This window comes from Sus scrofa, chromosome 9, assembly GCF_054392235.1.
Source record: "Sus scrofa isolate SSC_HxYL_T2T_F1_AM1 chromosome 9, Sscrofa_HxYL_maternal_Yorkshire_Landrace_v2.0, whole genome shotgun sequence".
Classification (NCBI taxonomy): domain Eukaryota; kingdom Metazoa; phylum Chordata; class Mammalia; order Artiodactyla; family Suidae; genus Sus; species Sus scrofa.
This window is the reverse complement of record NC_139391.1, coordinates 81,329,531-81,341,444: the sequence shown is the minus strand read 5'-3', so window position 1 is coordinate 81,341,444 and position 11,914 is coordinate 81,329,531. Positions and strand designations below refer to the sequence as shown.

The 11,914-nt window shown below is 41.1% G+C and overlaps 1 pseudogene; it reads left to right on the top strand.

Moving 5' to 3' along the window:
• The first annotated feature begins 8,890 nt into the window (after nt 1–8,890).
• On the top strand, nt 8,891–9,349 carry LOC110262294 (large ribosomal subunit protein uL23 pseudogene; annotated as a pseudogene).
• Nucleotides 9,350–11,914: the final 2,565 nt, after the last annotated feature.

The following is an 11,914-nucleotide window of genomic DNA, read 5'->3' as shown; positions in this document are numbered from 1 at the left end:
AGAAATCAGTACATTTTAAAAAGTACATTTTCAGGCTCTGTCCTCACCTGTAAATGTAGGCAACTAGAAGCAAGGCAATAACCACAGAGGCAAAAAAAGAGCTGGGCGTTTTAGGCAGTCAGGAGCTAGAGTAGAAGTTCTCCATGAAGCTGAGCTTTGAGGAACCAGAAATGCCTGAATAACCACCCAAACATCTTCCCCACTGCCTTGCTGCAGGACATTAAACGTCCAGCTCCTCTTTGGGCTAAGATATACATTCTCAATGGGAGGGATATCGCCCCCAAGCGGGAGAAAATTGGTTCTTGAGAGGAGAGAAAAAAAATCTTGCTCTTTTGATGTATAGATATACAGATAGCCCATAAAGAAATATACTCTTTATCTGTGGCATTAAAATTTCATGGGAAAGGAGATTAGAAAAAGATTCCTGTAAAGGCTCCTGCGAGGAGGTCCATGCAATGATGAAAAAAGTTGAGAAACACTGGACTCAGGCATTTTTCTCAGAAAAGCTCAGTCAAGATTACGCTAGCAGGAACAACACAGAATCAAATGCCTGGGAGTTCCCGTCATGGCGCAGTGGTTAATGAATCCGACTAGGAACCATGAGGTTGCGGGTTCGATCCCTGCCCTTGCTCAGTGGGTTAACGATCCGGCGTTGCCGTGAGCTGTGGTGTAGGTTGCAGACGCGGCTCGGATCCCGCGTTGCTGTGGCTCTGGCGTAGGCAGGTGGCTACAGCTCCGATTGGACCCCTAGCCTGGGAACCTCCATATGCCGCGGGAGCGGCCCAAGAAATAGCAACAACAACAAAAGACAAAAAAAAAAAAAAAAAAGAATCAAATGCCTGACCAACCATTATTGAGCAACAGTATATGCTGCCTACTTTATCAGATATTATAAGAAAACCAAAGAGATACAAAATTTGATTCCTTTGTTTAAAGTGTGTATGGATGAGTTGGATAGTGAGGATCTAGCACAGGATAAAGAGATGTTGATGTGGATAGCAACGTGTGAATACATACAGAACTATCTAAGGACCTCTTGTATAGCACAGGAAATACTACTCAGCATCCTGTAATAACCTATATGGGAAAACAATCTGAAAAAGAATCATTCTGCTGTAAACCTGAAACTAATGCAACATTGTAAATCAACTATACTCCAAAATAAGTTTTTTGTTTTTTTGTGTTTTTTTTTTTTTTTTTTTTTTTTTTTTTTGTCTTTTTGCCATTTCTTGGGCCGCTCCCGCAGCATATGGAGATTCCCAGGCTAGGGGTCTAATCGGAGCTGTAGCCACCGGCCTACGCCAGAGCCACAGCAACTCGGGATCCGAGCCGCGTCTGCAACCTACACCACAGCTCACGGCAACGCCGGATTGTCAACCCACTGAGCAAGGGCAGGGATCGAACCCACAACCTCATGGTTCCTAGTTGGATTCGTTAACCACTGTGCCACGACAGGAACTCCCAAAATAAGTTTTTAAAAAAAATTTTAAATACCCTAGAAGTTCTCTAAAGAAATATTTTCGTAATGTGAAACAGTTTGTAAAACAGAGCTAAATAACTGCACAAATAAGGTCAAGCGTAGCTTGTGGTGGTGATCAGGGAGGGTTTTTCATACAGCAAATGGTATATGAACTGGACTCTATGAAATGAGGGGGTTGACATAGAGGAGAAGAGACTGAAAAGTACCCAAACGAGAAAGTGGCTTTGGGCTGAGGACTTGCATCAGAACACGGAGTAAGATTTTCAAGCCCAAAAGGAAAATAGAGTCTCAAAGGATCTAGGAGAGAGTTTAGAGACCTGTGCCAAGACTCAGCCAGTTTGAAGGTCACACTGGGACAGTCTTTTTTTTTTCCATGCATGTGACATGGTATCCCCCTGTGTGTTTCTTTTAATTTTACATTTTTTTATTTAAACACAAAATTTATCAACTATTTTTAAGTGTATAGTTCAGTGGCATTAAATATATTCACATAATTGTGCAACCATCATGACTATCCACCTCCAGACCATTTTCCCCATCCCATACTAAAACTCTATACCCACTAAATAATAACTTTCCATCACCCTCTTCTCCCAACTCCAGCTCATCACTGTTCTACATTCTGTCTTTGTGTATTTAGCTTTCTTAGGTACCTCATATAAGTGTCCTTTTGTGTCTAACTTATCTCATTCAAAATAATGTCTTTGAGTTTCATCCACATTATAGCATGTGTCAGAATTTCATTCCCCTTTTTAAGGCTGAATAATATTCCAGTGTCTCTGGCCCTTTTTTTCCCTTTGTTCCAGTTTTCTTGATAATTTAGCTGAGAGACCAGATGTGCAGGTATCCTTTCAACGGCCTTCGAGTACTATAGCCATGGCAGACTGTACTACTCCTAGGTTGAGCTGTAGTCACCAAAAATACTCTCTGATCAAGGAAAGATATAAACAGGAAATAAAGCAGATATAAAGTATCAGGAAAACTTCCCTTCAGAGACAGGATTGGGGGATGGTGGTGCAAAGCAGAACACACAGAGTGTGCCAGACCAGCTAGCTGCATCCTTGGTCTTAGTTGAGGAGGCAACTACAGCTACCACAGTGGCTGAGGAGGGTCAAGAAGTACTGAAGGTCACAGCAAGGGGAAGAAATCGTATCTCTGGAAATAAAATTAGGGAGTGACATGGTGTCAAACATCACTGCTATTTTGATCCCCAGGACTTAAAGGAAAAGAAAGAGGCATGCAGAGGGCTTGACCTAGCTTAGCATTGTCAGGTGTGTTAGAAGGGAAAGAGCTGAAAGGTAAGAAGATACAGTGATTACTGCAACACAGGGACAGAAAGAAAAGAGACAGTGGGACATAGTACTACTTTCATAAGTGTATCAGTTACCTACTGCTGCATAACAAATCATCCCAAATTTTAGTAGCTTAAAATAACTGTGTATTTATTTCTTGTGACTATGAGTTGGCAGAAGGATTTTGCTTGGCAGAGGATTCTGCTCAGCAGAGCCAGTCTAAGCTGATCTCAGCTGGGCTCACTCATAAGCCATCTGTTATATGAGCTAGGGCTTGGCTCATCTAGGATAAAATCTTATGGGCTGACTTGAGTCTTCATGTGGTTTTCTTCTTCAGCAAAATAGCTAGGGTTTATTCTCACGGTGAAAGTAGAGGTCCAGAAGAGCAAGAAGAAGCAAAGATAGGCCTCTGGAGGCCTATGCTTGAAACTGGCACATCACGATTTACACCATGTTTGGGACAAAGTCACAAGTCCAGCCCAGAGTCAAAAAGTAGGTCCCACTTTTTGATGGGAGGAGCTGCAACTTCATGTTACAAAGGGAGTAGATGCAGAGACAGACAGAAGGGATAAAAAATTTGAGCCATTTTTGCAAGTAGTCATTCCACAGAAGGAGAAATGAACCAGGGCTTCAAATTTACAATGTGTTCGTGAAAAAAAAAATTCTGCTTCTTCATTTTTTTAAAACCAAGCTTATCTTTCTCAAGAGACCCCACTGTCCTAAGTTTGACTCTGAGGTCGAGAAAACTTGGTCTTAGTCTCTCAGTTGTAAAGTCGCTTTGCAGTAACACAGTCTCTTTTTGAAAGCTGCTCCTTCAGACTCTCTCTCTCCCTGTCCTTCCCCAAGATGACATCTCATTGTTAGTAAGGCTCATGCGACATCATGGCAATGGGGTAGAAAAGACTTAGACTCATGATGTGGAAACAACACACATGTATCCTAATGAATAAATGGATAAAGAAAATATGGTATATATACAATGGAATATTATTCAACCTTTTAAAAAAGCTTCCCTTTTTCTCTCAGTTTAAACTCTTCTATGTCATCTGTCTTCTACCCTAAGGCAGAATTTCAGACTACCCACCACAGGCAGAAGGAAAGTCTTCCGAGGTATATGTTGCCCAGACATGGATGTGACATCTGTGGGTCAACTAGGAATTGCCGAGAAAAAAATTCATCAGCTTAATATCCTCCTCACTCCAAACATCATCCCTGTTATAGAAATAAAGGAGGAGTAAACAAGACTGACTGCAAAGTTTTTTACCTTTGTGACAGGGAGAATTTGGGACTCATGGAAGACAGAAGAAAATCAGAAGCATGATGATGAAGTCCATCCTGCCTGAGTTGGAGGTAATCATGGAGTCAAATGAAATGTCCACTTGAAGATGTGTAACTGGAATTCAGAAGAGAGGTTTGAAAAAGAAAAGTAGAATCAAGGCTCATGTGCATGAAAAGGCTCAGAAGCTAAAAATCTCAGCACTGAAAGAGCTCTTGGGAACAGGACATTGACAGTGTCCATGGGCAGGGAAGTCAGAGAGATGGGGGATTTAAAAAATCAGAAGAGTAAGGGGAGAACCACTTGAGAGCAGGGGCATGCCTTTATCACCTATCAGCTGATTGAGGCTGACTTGAGTACTGTGTTAAGAAGGATTCTGAGGCCAATTCCAGCCTGAGTAAATTTTTGTGCTTTATCTTGCTATACAAGTGGGATGACTGTCAGGGTGTAAAGCTGGGTGTGGCTATGTGAGCCACATATTTACCATCGCTGCAATGTGGGTTAAGGATGAGCAGGAAGTATAAAGATCTACTATAGACATCACTTGTTATTTCCTAGAGGAAGAGATATTTGAACTGAGCCTTGAAACAAGTAAATTTTGGTAGAAAAGGATGAGGGCAGACCTTGGTGTTATTATATACATATGTGTATATATCAAATATCTAGGAGAGGTAAGCAAGGAAGCAAAGACTGATGTTAAAACCATGGACTGGGAGTTCCCGTTATGGCTCAGCAGTTAAGAAACCCGACTAGGATCCATGAGGATATGGGTTTGACTCCTGGCCTTGCTCAGTGGGTTAAGGATCTGGCGTTGGCGTGAGCTGTGGTGTAGGCTGCAGACATGGCTTGGATCCCACATCAGTGTGGCTGTAGTGCAGGCCGGCAGCTTTAGCTGCAATTCGACCCATAGCCTGGGAACTTCCATATGCCATGGGTGTAGCCTTAAAAAAAAAAGCAAGCAAGCAAGAAAGCAAGCAAGCAAGAAAGAAAGAAAACCATGGATTAGCTCTCTCAAACTCCATTCAGCATTTCCCCATATACAGCTAGTCTTCTTTGCTGCTAGAATTCAGGCTGCAAAGGCACACATTTTATTCCATGTAGAAACTGGGCATAAAGGAAAGGCCATTTTCACTCTTCTTTTTGACTCTTTATGCTAGCTACAGGATATGGGAATGAGTTTAGGTTTCTTCCCCCCTCATTCACATTCTAGTGTTTTTTTCCTCCAGCTTCTTTGGTTATTCTTATTCTTTGGCAACAGCAGTGACGACAGCAGCTTCTGATCCCTGGATTGTTGAAATGTGTTCTTGAATTAAATCTATCTGTTAGCAGCCTCTAAGCTTCCTCCAGCCCCTCGGACACTTTTGTAAGTATCCAATTGCCTGTATGAAATCCCTTGCTACCTAAAACATCTATAATGCCTTCTGCTTTCTACATTGAACCTCATTTGGGATCAGAATAGTCAAAGATGGTAGAAAGGTATATGGTATGATCAGGGAACAAGGAGGAAAGCAGCTTGACTGAAGAAATGGGATTGTTTGGGGAGCCCAAGGAGATGGAAATATTCTGGATGGATGGGCTCAGAGCCACATCATGGCCACCTTTCAGGCCATGATGTGGAGTTCAGGCTTGATCTCATAGGGAGTAGCTATCATTGGTGAGGCAGAATCGGGGTGAGGTTGATGGAACATGGAGAGACAGACATTGGAGGCTATTGGAACAGCAGGGCTTGAGATGAGGAAGCCTAGGATAAGGTAGGCTGGGCATGAAAAGGAAAGAGTAAATTCCAGTATAAGAAAAGACTGGAAGTTCTGCACAAGATACAAAAAAGGCAGTATTCCTGACCTCAAAAGCTCATTTGGTTAAAAATACTAGTTTGTAACAAAATAGATATGACGAAATAAGTCAGTATATATGGACAAACATATACAATCCCAGAAGTTATGACTTTATTCAATTAAAGTGAAAATCTGTTTTCTTCTCATTTGATTTCTTCCTTTTTTCAAGAGGGTGAGGGAAGATTTGGTAAAATAACATCAGTCAAAGTCAGACAAACTAGTTCTGATCCATCTACACAGGCTCATCCACTGACGCCGCTCCCTTTCACTGCTGAATCATTGCTGAGAGTGGCCAAGTAAAATAATGATCCCTGAGATTCTGGAATATTGCCTATCCTGGCAATGTAAACCTAGCAGAAGAAGGGCCGAGAGTGAAGAACGTCCCCAGAGAAGTCCCGCTCCCAAGCCACCAAAGTTTCTGCCCTAGTTCCCAGGCCAGTCAAGCGCTCTGGAGTTATAGTAACTGTTCCTCTTTATCAAGTATCTACTATGCCCAGGCTCTGAGCCACCAGATTTACATCTGCCACTTCATTTTACCATCATGATCATCTTTACTTTACTTTATTTTCATTTACTTTATTTATTTTATTTTCATTTACTTTCATTTACTTCATTTATTTTTAAATTTTTTTATTTTTTTGGCTGCCCCAAGGCCTAAGGAGTTCTTGGGCCAGGAACTGAACCCGAGCCATAGCTGAGACCTACACTGCACCTGCAGCAATGCAGATCCTTTAACCCACTGTGCTGGGCCAGGGATGGAACCTGTGTCTCAGCAGTGACCCGAACTGCTACAGTTAGATTCTTAACCCACTGTACCACAGCAAGAACTCCATGATAAATATTTCATTCACAGTAATTCAAATCACAAAATTGGGGCTCAGAAAACTTATAAAAACTTTTCACCAATTCATTCAACCAATTAATTTTATCACCATCATGTGAATCGTGGGATTTACTAAAAGGCAATCAGTCTATCCTTTCCTACCCAGACAACACCAAGTCTCCAAGTCCAATAAGGCATTATGCTTGTTAGAAAAAATATGAAGGAAATATTGAGGCTTTTCAACTATTAAAATTTCTATACCTCTAAAATTGTCTCTGTATCATCCTTTGATCATATGATTTCCTAATTAGTGATTAAAAATTAAGGGACTTTTCTCCAAAGCAATCCCATTTTGCAAATATGGAGCTTTTAAATCCAAATGACATATAAACTGTCATCCCCAAACCGAGAACTGATTCTCACTAACTGCCATGATAATCACATAAACTGAAAAGAAGTAGAATTTCTAAATGAAGTGAAATTTTCTCACATGTCTGGCCTTTCAAGACCATGATTAGTTCCTATAAATCTTTACATCCAACTTGTTAAGTTTAAAAAAGTCAAAGACGTTTAGAAAGTTCAGCCACTGCCTGGTCCTGTAAGACTGTCTCCCTTTCATTATCCTACCTGGTTTAAGACGAACAGTGGGATTCATGGGATCCCAGGAGTGTTGGGCAGACTAATTAATAGCTATAAAATTCTTTGAAAAGCAGAATGCTATATCTGTATTGCTACCTTTTTTTTTCAGTAATCATGTTAATACCCTATTCATTTCAGTGGTAATTGTATAGCACCATCACCATAATGTAATGATGTGCACCATGCAAAAGTCAGGTGAGATGATCTAATGATGTCAAGATGAAATGCTGTCAGTGTAAGTCTATAAAGATAGTATAACACTGTCAAAAATGAAAGGAAATTATGGCATTGTAAGTTCTACTACCATTAAGAGATGTTAGAAGGAAAGGGTTCCACAATCTGGGGCAATGTCTGTTATGACAGATGTGCTCAAGCAACTTAAAAGACAAACTGGCATTCCTCATCTGATTTCCTTTATCCAAAGAGGTTTTATTAAAATTCTCTGTTAATTTCCTACATGAATGTCTTCAAGCCCAGAATAGGACTATGATTCTCAAAAGCAATTTGTGTTTGAAACATTCATTGTTCTCTGGGCCTATGGTCCAACATTAATTGCACCAGATAGTCATTTCCTTTGCAAGAGCACGGAGTACATTTTAAAAAGTTTTGTGAAAGGTAACAGTCCTCCAAGTTTCTTTGAAGAAACCCTGGCAGTACGAGAGAGATTTTTGTTGTACATGGCATGGCACACCTCACATGAGAAAAGAAGTATAGCCCTTTAATGCATGGTCAGTTTAGGCATATGCATTTATCCTCCCTATATACCAGGTTTTGAAAAGCTTTATGAAAGTCCAAGCTGAAAAGAAAACAAAACCTCTCGGTATACTTATGTACATTTGGGAGTCTCAAGTTTCAGTTATCTGAAGTTTTCTATTACGTGGGAGACTCAGATTAAATGATTTTAAAATATAGGGCTATGACTTCTGTGACTATTAAAAAGATAATAATCAAAATGAAATAAGGGATGTAGAGTCAACACTTAGGAAAAGTTAGACAAAAGACTGAACTTTGTTGTACTCAAGGAGTCTCCCTGCCTATGTGTTACCTTTTTGTGATTTAGAAACAGGTGCACTTTTCTTGGGGCAGATACAGCCCCTTGCCTGCACACACGCTGGGCAAGTATGGTGCAGGCTGGATATCAGTAACCATCCTCCCTTCACCTGGCACTCTTGTGCAGTGCACAACCACAGGTGGTGGTCCTGACCATCCCGAATCTCCTGGGTACAGGCCCAGTAGCTCAACCCCAAGGCATCCGGAAAACCTCTGCTCTCTCTACCATGAAAACTCCCATTATGTTAGGCTGCTGGACAGGACTTCTCAAGAGGGCCATCTGAAAGACTTTGGGGAGTGTTAGAAGTAAACCCTAAAATCAAGGTTTGGCCAGGACCATTCCAACTTAATCCTTTTATCCCGGGGTTATTATTACCATCCCCTCTTCACTTTCAAAAGTGTCCCAGTTTGAATGACACTGCATATGGTCACCCCACACATAACTTTGATAAGAAACTAAAAATGTCGTTAGAATAGTCTATAGGTAGCCTTTTCATGAAGATGGCACTGAAGGTAAAGAATGAAGTCCCTGCCACTTCCAAAGCCAAAGCCAAAACGAAGGCTTTGAAGGCCAAGAAAGCAGTGTTGAAAGGTGTCCATGGATACACAAAGGAAGAAGATCTGGATGTCATCCATCTTCAAATGGCCCAAAACACTGCCACTCAGGAGGCAGCCCAGATATCTTTGGAAGAGCACCCCTGGAAGAAACAAGGTTGACCCCTAAACCATCAAGGTCCCCCTCACCACCAAGTCATCCATGAAGAAGACAGAAGACAACAACACGCTTGTGTTCACTGTGGAGGTCAAGGCCAACAAGCACCAGAAGGAACAGGCTGTGAAGAAGCTCTATGACTTGACCTGCCTAAGGTCAACACCTTGCTCAGTCCTGAGGGAGAGAAGAAGGTATGTGTTTGATGGGCTCCTGACTATGCCAACAAAATTGGGATCATCTAAACTGAATCCAGCTGGCTAATTCTAAATTTAAAAAAGAAGAGAGAGAGAATAATCTATAGGTAGATTGTGAGATAATATGTGAATGTGAAGCAGGAGGGGGAGAAAGAAAAGAATGGAAGCGAATGGTGGCATAAAATCTCTAGCTCAGTTTTATGTGGAGTCGTCATTATTTAGTTCCAGGGACCAACTGTTCATTGACATTTAATATCAGTTATGAAATTAATCTTTCTGTTAGAGCAGCTTCCCCTGAATTTTCCTGGTTCCAATGCTGAGGACCCCAACTCCCAGATTTACAACGTATCTCAATTTAACTTCCTAGGTTAATATCCGGCAACTTTATCCTTCAATAAAGGAAAGGAAATTGTTGGTATAAATAAACATTACAACTAAAAGATTTGTTGCCTCTGTCTAAAAACACTAGAAAGAGAGAGACAGAGAGAGAGAACAGGAGAGAAGCAACAAAATGTTATCCTGGTATCTAAAGCCACAATTCTTTGCTTTTATTTTCCATAGGGTGGAGGATTTCCAGTTTGGGAGATTCCCCATGCAATAAACTTACCAGCCCCACAGGAGCAAAATTAAGATTCTTAACCTTGCTGTCACACATTCCTCCATGTAAATGAAAGCTCCTCCTTACAGGCTGTTGTAAAGAACAAATGAAATAATATGCTCAAAGCAATTAGCACATAGTAAACACCTAATGACTGCTGTTAATTTATACATTAAAAGAGTACCAAATTTGCTTCAGTATATGCCCAACTGTTTCGGTGTATGTATACCAATAACATTTTAGCCATGGGAATTTTTGACTAACCTTAGGTAACAGTAGAATTTTACATAGTGTATGTTAAACAGGAAGTTAGGAAGTCAGATTTATCAGGGCCCTATTTACCTCTCAAGAAAATTGTGGGGGTAAATATCAAATTATATAACAAACCAGTGAGATTTTTTGTTGTTGTTTTCTTTTTGCCTTTTTCTGTGGCCACTTCCCGTGGCATATGGAGGTTCCCAGGCTAGGAGTCGAATCGGAGCTGTAGCCACTGGTCTACACCAGAGCCCCAGCAACACGGGATCCGAGCCGCATCTGCAACCTACACCACAGCTCACAGCAATGCCAGATCCTTAACCCACTGAGCAAGGCCAGGGATCAAACCTGCAACCTCATGGTTCCTAGTCGGATTTGTTAACCACTGCGCCATGACAGGAACTCCCAGTGAGATTTTTTTTTTTTAAGCTTAAAACTCTAAGCAAATTCAATATATTATTATTATTATAAAAGTAGACTATTTGGGGCTCAGTTTACTAATCAATCAAATAGGTATTCAAGGAATACCTATTATTCAAAATAGATGTATTTATAAAGAGCTAAACAAACACAAGGTCCCTAATCATGGTTCCTATCCATGCTCCCCACATCTGGCCCACGCTTGGAGCCCAGAGGACATTGCAGCTCGTCTCCATGGGCAGGAGAGAGCTGAGCCAGGCACCTCCCTCTCTCGATGCCCAGGAACTTTCAGGGGCAGGGGCTTAGGCAAGCCCAATGTTTAGCATATGGAAAAAGGTAAGACTGCAAGGAAGGCAGTAAGAGGAAAAGAGGGATTAGGCCAGGCAGGGAGAGATGGCAGCCCCACATGAGCCAAAAATTCCCCAGGCATAGTGTGGCAGGAAAGGGACACTCACTTGGCACTGTTTACACCAGCCCTCAAAGGCCAAGCGCTTTAGTCCCAATAGTAGTGGCTGGCAGGCAGTGCTACCACATCATGGCTTAAACCCACCAATAAAGGGTTGGGTAAGAGTGCCAATATGGCATACAAGCAAGTCCAAGTTAACTGAAAGGTAAATATATAAAAGTTGAAGACCACCCATAACAGCCTGACATAGCTACTTCTCAAGGCTACTGTGAAAGGAGAAGTGAACTACATATGAAATCCCTTTGGGAAAAACCATTTAAAGGTCTATAAAATTTGCAAAAGACATGCCAAATGTTCACCATAAGACTATGAAGAGGAATGAGACCCAATAACATATTAGAAAACTTAGAGAACATTTTTCCTAAACCATGATGAACTTTAATGACCCAGTAAAAGAAACTCACAAAGAACAGAACTGTCATTAGCACCTTCCACCCCATTCCCCGAAACTTCTCTGAGAAGTGCTCCCCCAAAAAACAATCCTTGGACGGACACACGTTTTTCCTAAATGGCACCCCAATGACTATTCTAATTCAGAGACACCAGAGTGGTCATTATCGCCTGGCTGTTTCTATCTTGTTGTTTTCCATTCTTCTATTTCTCATCCAATCCTTCCCATTGCTCTTGTAAGTTAAGGGGAAATTATCAGGTGATTTTAATTACTAAATACTTCTTTCCCCAGTTTTACACCTAACTGACAGGCCTCGGGAGTGATTCTATTAAAAATATTATCATTGTAGCAAAGATGATCTCTTTGGTTCATCTCTTTTTCTCAATATGAAAAATTTCTTCTATCCTTTCCAAGTTTACTATCAGGTTAAGTACCAGCGACCTAGCACAATTGCTCTATAACATGACCCTGAAAGTGTCTGAA